This window comes from Bidens hawaiensis, unplaced genomic scaffold (assembly GCF_021521415.1).
Source record: "Bidens hawaiensis isolate Kalapana, Puna unplaced genomic scaffold, B.hawaiensis_p1.1 tig00004748_1, whole genome shotgun sequence".
Classification (NCBI taxonomy): Eukaryota; Viridiplantae; Streptophyta; class Magnoliopsida; order Asterales; family Asteraceae; genus Bidens; species Bidens hawaiensis.
Window position 1 is genome coordinate 352,769 of NW_027491294.1, and position 13,907 is coordinate 366,675.

The following is a 13,907-nucleotide window of genomic DNA, read 5'->3' on the forward strand; positions in this document are numbered from 1 at the left end:
CCTGCTACAAACCCACTGTCCCTAAGCCCAATAAGAGGGGACACTCCTGTGAGGGCCACACAAGTGTGTTTTCCCCCTACCCACCCAAAAACAAGAATATCGGTCGGTCGTAATGTAGATCTTCCTTCAAGAGGATCCGTAAGAAAGTTTACGGGGGCTTCCTTTTTAGACAATATTCCGGCTCGTTTAAGAACATCATATAGAACATCCTTCGCCAAATCATGTCTGTACTTAACCCAGGAAACTCTTTGCAGTAAACTGCATGCTCACCAAAAGAACCCAAACAAACCTTGCGGCAAACCGAGCATGGCTCATCTACCGGAAACAAATGGATCATTAACCGATACTTCAAAAGGGTCCGATACTTCAAAGCCGACATATGTTGGCCCAATCCTTCAATAGAGAGAACACTTAAGAAATTCTGAGCCCAAGGAGCCCGAAAGCACTCAAACACCGCTTTCTGACGAGTGAATAAAGCAAACCCCGCTTTATGATATGAAATATCTTAAATTTTAAAATGTATTATTAAATTCTACAGTTCGGTTTAATTATATGATCGGATTCCTGTATAAAATGTAAACCAAACAGTACATTACGGTTTTAAAATTTTGAAACCGGCCGATCAAAAGTAGAAAAAAAATCGACCATTAAACATGTATATGTCACATATCCTTACGTATACTTTCAAGTTAAATTGTGTTTTACACTCATAGTCTTCCACATTTTAATTGACTTGACGATGAAACTTGAAACAATCAACCGGTTGCCGATGGAGAATGTAACACACACAGTATAAGTTCCGTATTTCTAATCTCTTGATAGATTTTTGAACCATATATAGTTTCACTGTTAGATTGAAGTAATTCAAGTTAATATGCAATCTTAAGGAGATAAGACGTACATGAAGTTCTATTGATAACAATATTGTTTTTGTTTGTGAAACAAAGTTGTTATTTTCACGTGTTAAACGCACCACAGGATACTGAGTGAACCATCATAATGATTTTGGTGAAACATAGTAAGTACTCAGGAACGCTACATCTTAGCTAAGTTATTACAATTTAACAGTAACTTAACATCGACCTTTAATCAACTCTTCTTCCTATATTTAATGTATACGTACAGTTAACGGGATTAACCCTCCAAACCAACTCGAACTAGCTTCATGTCTGAAAGTCTAAAACTCTTAAATTTTAAAAGATCCATATGCTGAAAAGTCGAAGCCGTGTAGACCCAAAATATCATCGTACATTAATTAACCATTTAATTCTCAACCGTCCAAAAAGTAGGAAAAAAAAAAACATTTACTCCTTAAGTTCTGCTAACATCTCTATTTTAAGTGATCAGTAGTATCTCCCTGAAGTTTGAACCATTGCCTCACTCCGACACCCGCCACCGGAGAACTTAAAATGAGGGTTTTATGGTCAAATGTCACCACTTTTCTCTTCCTCCTTTTCATCCTTTTCACTGCCCCGTCCACGGCGAAGATCAAATCGATCATAATTCAATCCGATAAACGATCTACAATCCTTTTAGAGAAGTTCCCATTCACACATACTGGTATTATCACCATCTCCATCTCCAAAGTGCCGGTCACCTCCTCGTTATCGCAACCTGGCCCCTCACGCCAAGGGTTCTTCCTTCTCTCGGAAGGATCGTTGATCGGGTTCATGCTTGAACTTAAACAAAACTCTAGTTTCTGCATCTTGGATTCCAAGCATATCGTACTCTTCTTCACTTTGCGTGATTCTGCCTTACACGGATCACATTTTGTGACCGAGCCCGGAAACTACTCACTCTTCTTCGCCAATTGCAACCCCGAATCAATCATCACCATGGACGTCCACACGGAGATGATCAATCATGATGTTGCCAAAAATAACCATCTATCAACCGAGCTAAAACAGCTCCCGTCTCTATACTTCATCTTCTCCATACTTTATTTGTGTTTTCTAGGGTTTTGGATCCTTGAGTGCATTAGAAACCAGGGATCTGTTCACCAGCTTCATTTATTAATGGTTTAATGGGCACATTTCTTTTCATGAAGTCATTTAGCTTGTTATGTGCCGCGGAGGATAAACATTATGTGAAAGTCACATGCAATTCTCATGGATGGAATGTTTTGTTTTACATATTCCAGTTTATAAACTCTATGCTTTCGTTCACTGTGATCCTGTTGGTCGGTTTCGGATGGCCGTATCTGAATCCGTTCATGTTGGAAAAGGAAAAGAACCTTTTGATGATCGTGATCCCACTTCAGGTTTTGACTAACGTAGCATCCATAGTGATCGATGCAACCGGCCCATCTTTTGTAAACTGGGTGATGTGGAATCAAGTGTTATTATTGGTGGACTTTATCTGTTGTTGTGCGGTTATCTTCCCATTGTGTGGTCGATCAGTTCGTTTACGATGACTGATGGGAAAGGTGCTAGAAATTTGTGTGTGGCGGTTGTTGGGTATAGTTGTTCACAAGGTTTGGCGTTTTTGCGCTTAAGATTATATATTGGTGAAGTTTATAATTAGGATCCATCGGTGTGTACTACAGCGGAGGAAATTGCTAGGATTGTGTTCTATTTGGTGATGTTTTACATGTTCTTTCCAGTTGAGGACTACTTTGTTCTTGGCAATTTGGATGACTCTGAAGAAGCTGGTTATGAGATGATTCACGGATGAAGAATTTCAGCTTTGTTCTTGTGTTCGATTTGATGGTGTTAAACTTTACTTTTGTATATGGTCATATGGTGTATAATAATATTCTAATTTTGCATATGTATATGTTGCGTGAAACGAACTATAGAATCGTTTGTGCATCTAACGGTTCATTGTCGGTAGCTAAAAAATGGGTTTGATCAATTATTCATGCATGGGTTAAGTTACCGTCTCATCTTATTTCGGTATAGTGAGGAAAATAATATTGGAGAATACCAACAAACGTAAGAATAATAAGGTGGAATGTGTGACAATTTAAGCAATTTCGATAGTAACTTGTTGGATTATTTGGATATTAATAAACCATCAGATTTTTAATAGTAAACCTTTCTCGATGGAAAAATTTGGTGAATGATGTCAAAGCTATCTCAATTTTTTGGGTCAAACACAAGAGAAATAGATTGAGCTTAGAGTAGGTGAAATTGTGTAAGTTTACTTTTATCAATTTTTCTTTATTGTATGTTTCTTGTGTTAGGAACTTTTGTTGTTTAATTTCTGTTTTCTTGTATGTCCAGGCTTCTTGCAACTTGCTAATTATCCCTATTTTGGTGTTATAATATAGGCCTTTACAAAAAAGTATCGTGCAAAATTGCATATATATAGTTTAAACGAAGTACGCATACGTGAACTACGGGAGTTACTTTCACGAACTATACACACCCATATATTATTTTCAGTAATTATTACTTAATAACAAGTAAAAATTGAATAAATTAGAATTAGTTTTTAAAACAGTTTTCAATTATTTTAGTGGTTTTTTCCTCATGGGGTAAAAGAATTCCAACAACTCTCTCCCCTTTTAAGCCTATGAGGAAGATATAGGCCATCGTGACGATTAAACAATATATCTTCAACTTTTCACTTTTTAAAGTTGTAGTCTATATATAAGAACGATTATCGCATAGCCTTTATCAAGTTCAAACAACGTATCTTCACAAAAATCTTTAACCCAATGATACTTTGCATCGATTTGTTTTGTTCTTTCTAAAACATAAAATTCTTTGATGAGTGAAAATAACACTTTGATTATTACAAAGAATCACATAGTGATGTTGAATAAAGTCAGGCTCTAAAAGAAATCTTTTCAGTCACAATAGTTATGTGTATGCTTCTGTTGCTACTATGTACTAAGCTTCAATAACTTCAATATCGGACAAAACAACACACTTTGTAGTGACTTTCATAGCATAGCTCCTCTTACAAAAAAATCTAATATCCATATCCATAGGTGGATTTGATAGTGTCCTTATTTTTCGTCATTTTAGAATCCTTATAACAAGCATCCGTTTCGCATTTCCAAATATCGTACCCAATTTAATATATAGAGTACCGCTTGTAAATGCTTCTTAGCTGGACTAGACATGAACCGACTAACAACACTTGCTGCAAAGACGACATCAAAGGTTATGTACTAATTTCGTATTAAGCAAAGGCTTAGCCTCTTGGATATCGACAAGGACAGAGCACTGCCTCTAAATCCGCTAAACGATAATTGATTTTGATTTTTCCCCAGGTAGAAATGATAATTATCTCGGTAGTTATCCATTGAGCATATGCAAGTTTTTATGAACTTTTCTTCCTATATTTAATGCCCTCCAAATCCAAACCAAAATTCACGTCCGCAGCACGTAATTTTCAAACATGTCGACAAAGTGTATAGCATCGAAAAGTCATAAGTCAACTTGACCAAGTCTACATAATATCATTGTCCACTTACTTCTCGATTTGATCCTGCGGTTCATAATATTCTGCCCACTAGCCACTTCTCTATTTATCTTCCTAGCTAGTTTAATTTGAACCACTGCCGAGCTCACTCCAACGTAAGTACCAAAGACTTTTTAAAAAAATGAGCGTTTTATGGTCAACTCTCACCGGTTTTCTCCAACTCTTCTTCCTTTCCACTGCTCCGTCCACCGCGGAGATCAAATCGATCAAAATCCAATCCGATGATCGCCCTATGATCCTCTTCGAGAGGTTCTCATTCACACACACCGGTAACATCAGTGTCGCCATCTCAGCCGTGTCCGTCACCTCCACGGTATCACAACCCGATCCCGCACGTCTAGCTTTCTTCCTCCTCTCGGAAGAATCACTCCCCCAAGTCCTCATTGAATTTCAACAAAACCCGAACTTCTGTGTTGGATACAATCTTCTACGAAAAACATGGACTACCAAGTATCTAAAAATGCAGGGATTGATCTATCTCGATGAGCTAACAATAGTTATAGTGCGGAATGCTATAACCAATTCAAAGTCCCAGACTATGTTTTGGTAGTCCGGACTCCCTAATTTCAAACATCTTGAAGCCCGCAACCAAAATTGCAAACTTCAACGAACCTAACAAAAGCTTCTTCCATATCTCATTTTGTCATCCAAAAGCCTTGAAGTCTTCAATTCAAGTTTTCAGAAGACCTACTTTCACTGTTGATTCTTCGAAACCCATACCTCTACCAATATCAACACTCTCTCTCATCCAACTCATTCACTCTTTCCTCCACCCATCCCCTTTTCTTAGAAACTAAACTCTTAAAATGATTACTACTAGAGATGGTACTAAACTTTCGCTTTGCATTGATCACCCTACACACCACACCACACCACACAACACAACACAGCACAGCACAACACACATTAATTATGAAACGGAACATTTTTCTTTTTGACAACCATTCACGATCTTTTGTGGTTATTTAAACAATACTTACAATTTTGTCTCCTCATACATACATGCATAATTCATTTATTTTTAGTCTTAAAATAGGTCCCCCCCCACCCCCAACCCTACCCACCCATACACACACATTTTGAAACGACAATAAACTTTTCATACGATCCCGAATACAAACACCCTATGTATTTAACATTCATATAGATTGAATAATAGAAAATTTCTGCCATTCTCTTTTCTTCATTGTTTATTCATCAGTCAAGTCCATATACCTTATCGATATATAGTTTATTCCATAATCCATATGTTATGTCACGTGTGATTAAACTTGGATTAACTAACAATATGGGCGTTGGAGGGTAGTCTTGGTTCACACTCCTTCCTTTGTTTTTGTATACTACAATTGGTGCATAATTATTAAATAATTAAAGATTGAGTGTGGTGTTTAGTTTTCCTCTTTAAAGAAGTTAAAAGAATGAAGAATACCATTCCATGAATTTACGTAATCAGTATTTAATAGAAAAAAACTCGATACAATTAATGGACGACTTTCCTCTTTTACAACTCTCAGCCCTTAGTAATTAAATTGACAGTACCGCTTTAATTAATCTCAACCTTTTAAACTAGTAGTTGACCCGTCCGGTGGACGGGAATATCAACTTAGAAATGTGATTACATTAATTAATTTAGTAACACTAACAAATGTGACGGTTTGGTTACTTTCCAACACATTTTGAGAGTTACGGGTTCACGGGAATAGCAGATAAAATAAAATTGTATTACTTCAACGGGATGCACAATGCTTGATGCACCAACTTGTTGACATTTTGTCAACTTGTGTTTGGGAGTATAACGCATTATAGTATTTACCTTTTTTTACAGTTTAAAATTAATTTAAATGAAGGCAATAGGCTTAAACATGTGTATGAAAACGTAATAAAGGTTATAAGTAACGTTCGTGTTGCATGTAAGCCTTGTTTTAGGTATTAATGGTATTTCGTAAAACATATAACGCATCACTCATATCATGTTTAAACCGTAATATATAATATAGATATGAAAACATTTTCATAGATATTTATAAAATCTTGATATACCAAATTAAAAAAGGTAACATACATTGAATTAAAAAAAAGTAAATACTATTAAATCCATTGAAACCAATACCCCTCCGGTAGACGGAAACATCAACGCGGATGGGTTAGCCATGATCATGCATCATGATGGAAAATATATATCACAAGACACAAGTGCTTAAATTTACTTCTTATATTCACACGTGCACAAATAATATGCTTAATTTTTACTTATATTCACATGTGCAACACAAACAAAATAAAATGGCCATTCTAATACTTTGACTTTTAAAGTTAACACAAAATAAAATGACCCTTGTACTGCTTTGACTTTTAAAGTCAAACACACAAAACACAAAATAAAATGAACGTTGTGGATCCATCGGCCTTGACAAGCAGTAAGCATTTATAGGATTCATACATAAAAAATTTTCTTGCTTCACGTACCTGATGCCTATAATAACAACACAAACAAAACAATTTTTCATATAAATATTAAACTCTTAAAGGAATACATATTACAACTAATAGTGTCCAAAATTACCTGCATTGCTCCGTTTATTTTGTAGTAAAATTTCTCAGGTCATAACTCATAAAATTCCTGCAAATAAACCATGAGTGGAAATTTTCTTATTTACTAAACATTTTTTTTCCAAAACCAAAACTAAAAAAATTTTCAATTCAAGGAATATTAAAAATGAACCATCTAATAGCAGAAATATTAATACCTTTGTAAGCTATGAGGCTATAGAATTCCAGAATGAACCATACCAGTTAACCATATAAGTAAAAAAGAAACTTGAAAATGAATATCTAAGATGTAATATAAAAATCATATTGAAATTGATTACCGAAAATACTCGTGTTTTTAGCAATTCATAATGAGCTTTAGAGACTCCATTAACTGTGTGAGATAACAAACAATGGTCAAGTTCACCACTTGAATATTTTATCCACTCAAAAAGAGAAATAAAAAAGTGGATTGTTATCTTGCCTCGTATTAAATAACATTATCAAGATCTTATTTATACCTTCATGGAACAATCAACATTTAAGACAAACAGACATAATCCTATCTTCTTTTTTAACTCTTCCATAAATTGTTCAATCGGCTGACACATAAAACTTGCAGTCAAATTTAAATGTGGATTGTTCAATCGGCTGACACATAAAACTTTCAGCATTTATAACATCCCCTGTGCATCAACAATTTCAGCTCTTATTCTAACAACTTCTAGTTTGAAAATGTTACATAATGACATAAAGTGGAGTAAAGTGTGTGTAACATGAGGCATACCTGTAACAGAGTAAGGAGTTTCACAATAACGGATCCAAATCTTGAAAGAGTTCTCTCTTCTAAAATATAAGCAAGCACACCAAAATCAATTATGCAACATGAATATATGCAATAATGGTACAAAATGAATATCAAACAATGAACCTAAATCATGAAAACTTAGAGACCTCTGTGTGTATGAGGCCCATTAAAAAGTCAAATTAAAAAGTCAACTATAAGAGGGACTATCAGGCATCAGCAACTCCATACAAACTATCACAAATAAAACGAATCTTGAAATGAATATGAATGAATGATGCAATCAATTCTTACCTGGCTCTCTATCTCCTTAAAAAGCGAAGGACAAATTTGTCTTTTGCTTGCAAGGGAACGGGACAAGATTTGGAAAAGGGATGGAAGTGAAACGGGCCAGTGGGATCAGTTTCCTTGGAACATTCATCCTGCAGTGATTAAACACGTACCAAATATTTAATAATCTTGATTACAGATACATAGAGAACAATATCAAATGCCAAATGCTTATGATTTCTCTATGCCAAATGTTTTTTTTTTCGAACTGCAAAATTTATTAACAAAAGTTTATAACTCATATATAATACCATGTAGTGCATGAATGAGGACGGAAACATAAACTTATAAGGAAAGATTAATAAAGTAGAATCAGAATCAACAAAAGTTAAAGTCCGGATAAAATAAAACAAATCAAATTAGCACATTTCTAACACATAAATACAGATCAATTAGCACTTGCAGGGTGGGTCTTAATTGTCATGTACACAACTGAACATAAGCAAATAGTAGTAACATAATAATTTTGTTAGTTTCTCCTCATCTTCTTTGATCGCCCAGCACAAATTGGAGAATTTATTTAATTAGATAACAAAAACAAACCATATGTAAACGTACAATAGAGAAAGTGATTTACCTGCCTGCTATAACAATGGGGAAGGAAAGTTAGAGAGCTTTCGAGTTTGGTGATTAAGATTTGATTGGACAATTGAAGAATATGCACCGGAATACATACAATTTGGTTATGCAATACTGAGATGTTGAATAAATAAATATTAGGTTTTGTTCTAAGAGGAGTTATGATATCACAAATCTTTACAACACAAATGCGAATAAAACTTACCTTAATACCTTCTCATGGCATTTACCTCCTTTGTTAGTTACGTACTCTATGAAAGGAGATGAATAAATAGGGAGACGACGTGAGCAGAGAAAGAAGGGAAGTAATTGTCGAGGAGCGTATAAAAAAGTGGAACTGCCATGAAACTGTTGTTTGTGTGATTTTCTAGTGCTGAGATTTAATCTTAGAAAATCTAGGGCCGAGAATAAAATTCACTCTTCTCTGGCCATATAATATATAATTAGTTTGATTAAATGCTTAGGTTGTTTCCCATGATTATCCAACAAAATTAATTTCGTATTTGATTTGGGCGTGCGTGTGCATACGCTTTCGCGCGCTCGATCTGTAGGGCACACAAGTTATCTCTCCTGTATATTTTAGTAGCACATTCAGAAATTTCTTTTAATGTTTTGTGTACAATATTTTTATAAAATAATTACAGGTTATTATCAATAAATAAATGCATGCGGTTATTATTGTATATCTTTTAGGATGTGTTGAAATTTAAAGTATACATAATAGGGTTCGCAACGTACAAAGGTTACATGATACTTGCATATATAGTTTATCTTGGATTACCATCATCATCGTTAATAAAAAAAAATTGCATAGTTGCATGTAGTTTTTGTTGTAGAGTCATTTGAACGTGGTCGTGGGTTCGAGTCCCACGGATGGCGCCAATGAAGAAACACGGATCCAATCCCCGGGTATGGGTCCTGGATCCAATGAGTCCACTGGGTAAAATATGATAATTACGACCAGGATATGAGTATAACTTCCCAAAGTCCAGTGACTGAAACCTACAAAACAGACACCGTGAGTCTCGTTACAGGAAGGACAAGAGGGGGGGGGGTATTCCTGTAACCACCCTCCGGCGTGAGAATCAGTAACGTTCGTAGAGAAAAAAGTACTGAAGTAAGTAAACTAAGTGTAGTCAGAATGCAAGTGAGTGAGTGAATACCTCATACCGTTTGACAAGGTATTTATAGCCGAAGGATGTAGGAAGGTAATTTGGCCAGCTGTCCTCTTCTAGAAGATCTTCAATAACCGTCTGGACGCGTGTTCTTTTATAATAGGTTGAGCTATACGTCCCATGTGCATGGGTATAACAACCTGGACACGTGTCGCCCAATGATAAGACGGATCGCACCCTGGCCATGTGCACGGTTATAACAACTTGGTCAGGTGTCCTTTGTTCATTGGCTGGTAGGTCACGTATTCCTCAAGTAACAATCGTGGAAATTCTTCTAGATGGTAGTTGATTGGTGACAGTTGTCTCACTGGTATTTCCTCCTGGTTGTTTGGGCGGACTGATGTCCTGTCCTGCGGACGACTTCTGAGAATGCAAAGATGCTTCCGCGCGTGATATGAGGACGTTCTTCCTCTACCGTGATATGCGGGTGATCCGTGTGCCCCGCGGGTGACCTATTAGAGGTTCCTCTATGACCCGCGGGTGGTACTTAAGGGTATTTGGGTCTTTTTGGCACCCTACCTCTATAGTAGCCTTGTCTAAAAGTAAAAAACGAAGATAGCCTCTTGAAGGCGCTTGCAAACCAGCCAATTAGTGTTGCTATATTATAGCCTCGGGTCATGATATTCAGTTTTATGGTGGAGTAAAGTCTGTGACAACCCAAATTTACGAAGTGACCAACAATAGCTTAAACAATAGTTAACACGTATCAGATTACATTCAAACTAAAAAAAACAACTGATAAGTATGTAGTCAAGAAGGGTCTCAGTGAACCCCCATGTAGATTGTTTATTACTTTATATTGGTTGTTTCTATTAAGTATTAAGTGGTTAAATGATGTATTGTTTTTGGTTTTGCAATGAAATACTTTGCATCCAGAATAAGATTGTCATAATAAAATATGTAACTTTATATGTTGACGTCAAAAAGGAGGGCCAATTACGAGGTATTGTTATATTAATATTAAAGCTAATTTTGTTTCGGTGAAGGGCCAATTACAAGGTATTGTTATAGCATCATGACTTGAAAGTTGAAATTATTTGATTAGGTTTATATACTTATGAATGCACTTGATATGTTTAATTATTTGAAAAAAATTTAGCTACACTAGTATTGTTTTGTTTAATGTTAATATGTTATCAAACATATTGTTCAGTACTTATTATATGTATAAGTTTACACCGGGCCCTTTTTTTTACTCGCACGGGATCTATGAAAGCCCACGCATTCTCAAGGACGGCAATGGCGGACTTTATCTCTTGTGCGGTCATCTTCCCCGTTGTGTGGTCGATCAGTTCGTTTTCGACGACTTATGGGAAAGGTGCTAGAAATTTGTGCGTGGCGGTTGTTGGTTATTTGTTGTTCACAAGGTTTGGTGTTTTTGCACTAAAGATTATTGGTGAAGTTTATAAGGATGAGAAAATTCCAATTTTCCTCCCTGAGATATATCGGCGGGAGATGGATGGACCACTGAAAACGAATTTGCAAAGGTTGCGCCACTGTGATATTTTGGCGGGTCAGTCTGTGCCTTCCCGTTAGTTGACCGTTATTTGACCGACAAAAAAAGTTGAAATGACCATTTTACCACTGAGCCTATAATTAATTCTAAAACTAATATTTCAAAATCATGTAGTGGCTGGGGTTCGAACCCCCGACCTCCGGTTCAACAACAAACAAAACCTACAATTTGAACTGAATTAATGTTTGTTAAGCAAATACAATATGAAATATATATTCCATTCTTTTTATTAAATAGTTTATCATCATCTCCCTATCTCCATTATTCCATATCTTTATCATCACAATCATCATATCTTTATCATCAAATCATCATATTTTTAAACTTTTCACCCGAACCGAACCCGAAAACAACCAAAACGAACCGTTTTTTAGTAAACTTTTAACCCGAAAACAACCAAACGAACCGTTTTTCAATAAACTTTTAACCCAAAAACAACCAAACGAACCGTTTTTTAGTAAACTTTTAACCCAAAAACAACCAAAACGAACCATTTTTAGTAAACTTTTAACACGAAAACAACCAAAACGAACTGTTTTTTAGTAAACTTTTAACCCGAAAACAACCAAACGAACTGTTTTTTAGTAAACTTTTCACCCGAAAACATCCAAACGAACCGTTTTTTAGTAAACTTTTAACCCGAAAACAACCAAAACGAACCGTTTTTAGTAAACTTTTAACCCGAAAACAACCAAAACGAACCGTTTTTTAGTAAACTTTTAACCCGAAAACAACCAAAACGAACCGTTTTTTAGTAAACTTTTAACCCGAAAACAACCAAACGAATCGTTTTTTAGTAAATTTTTCATCCGAAAACAACCAAACGAACGGTTTTTTAGTAAACTTTTCACCCGAAAACAAACAAAACGAACCGTTTTTAAGTAAACTTTTAACCCGAAAACAAGCTAAACGAACCGTTTTTAGTAAACTTTTCACCCGAAAACAACCAAACGAACCGTTTTTTAGTAAACTTTTCACCCGAAAACAACCAAACTAACCATTTTTTAGTAAACTTTTCACCCGAAAACAACCAAACAAACCGTTTTTAGTAAACTTTTCACCCGAAAACAACCAAACAAACCGTTTTTAGTAAACTTTTCACCCGAAAACAACCAAACAAACCGTTTTTTAGTAAACTTTTAACCCGAAAACAACCAAAACGAGATGACCGGAAAAATGAGAAGGCCGGAAAAACGAGATGGCCGGAATCCATGGCGGCGACGTGGTGCCGGAGGTTAGGGGTTTTGGTCAGAATGATTTATGTGTTTGAGGATTTGAGAGATTCGATTACTTGTTATGAAACTGATAATTAAGATGATGAGATTAAGAGGGATTAATTGGTGGTGGGTTTGAGGATTTGAGGTTGATGATGATGATGAAAATGAGATGATGTTATGAAGATGAGGATTTGAGGATGAAGATGATGTTACGATGATGATGATTATTATTATTATTATTATTATTATTATTATTTATTAGAAGATTACTAAAATACCCTTAATATGTTGGTATTATTACTAAAATACCAACAGTCAACTAGTCAACTGATGGTCAACTGATGGCAGGAGTCAGACTGACCTGCCAAAATATCACAGTTGCGCAACCTTCGCAAATTCGTTTTCAGTGGTCCATCCATCTCCCGCCGATATATCTCAGGGAGGCAAATTGGAATTTTCTCTATAAGTATCCATTGAGGACTACTTTGTTCTTGGCAATTTGGATGACTCTGTAGAAGCTGGTTATGAGATGATTCGCGGATGAAGAATTTCAGCTTTGTTCTTGTGTCCGATTTAATGGTGTTAAAGTTTACTTTTGTATATGGTGTATAATTATATTCAAATTTTGGATATGTATATGTTGTGTCATATCATTTGTGGTTTGGTCAATTATTCATGCATGGGTTAAGTTACTCGTGTCATCTTATTTCGATTCCGTGAGGAAAATATTGAAGAATCCCAACAAATATAAGAATAATGAGGAATGTGTGGCAATTCAAACAATTTCGATAGTAACTTGTTGGATGATTTGGATATCAAGGAACCACAAGATTTTTAATAGCAAACACTTCTCGTTAGACAGTTTAGTGAATGATATCAGAGCTATCTCATATTTTTGGGTCAAATACAGGAGAAAAGGCTTGAGTTGAGAGAAATTGTGTAAATTTACTTTTATCAATTTTCCTTTATAATATGTTTCTTGTATTAGGAACTTTTGTTGTTTAATTTCCTTTACCTTGTATGTTTGGGCTTCTTGTGACTTGTTAAATGTCCCCTTTTTTGGTTTTATAATATTGGCTTTTAAAATAATGTATCGTGCGAAAAGAATATGCAATCTACAAGCTACATATATGTACTTTAATCTAATGATACTTTACATCGAATTGTTTTGTTCTTCATAAAACACAAAATACTCTGCAGGGTGAATAGCATTTTGATTATCACAAAAAACCACATAGTGATGTTGAATAAAGCCAAGCTCTAGAATAAATCTTTTCAACCACAATAGCTATTCGCATGATCTGTTACCAACTATGTTACCA

General features: G+C 35.4%; 1 pseudogene; it reads left to right on the forward strand.

Annotated features, from left to right (window-relative positions):
* Positions 1–1,376: 1,376 nt before the first annotated feature.
* On the forward strand, positions 1,377–2,721 carry LOC143627885 (protein CANDIDATE G-PROTEIN COUPLED RECEPTOR 7 pseudogene; annotated as a pseudogene).
* The last annotated feature ends 11,186 nt before the right edge of the window (positions 2,722–13,907 follow it).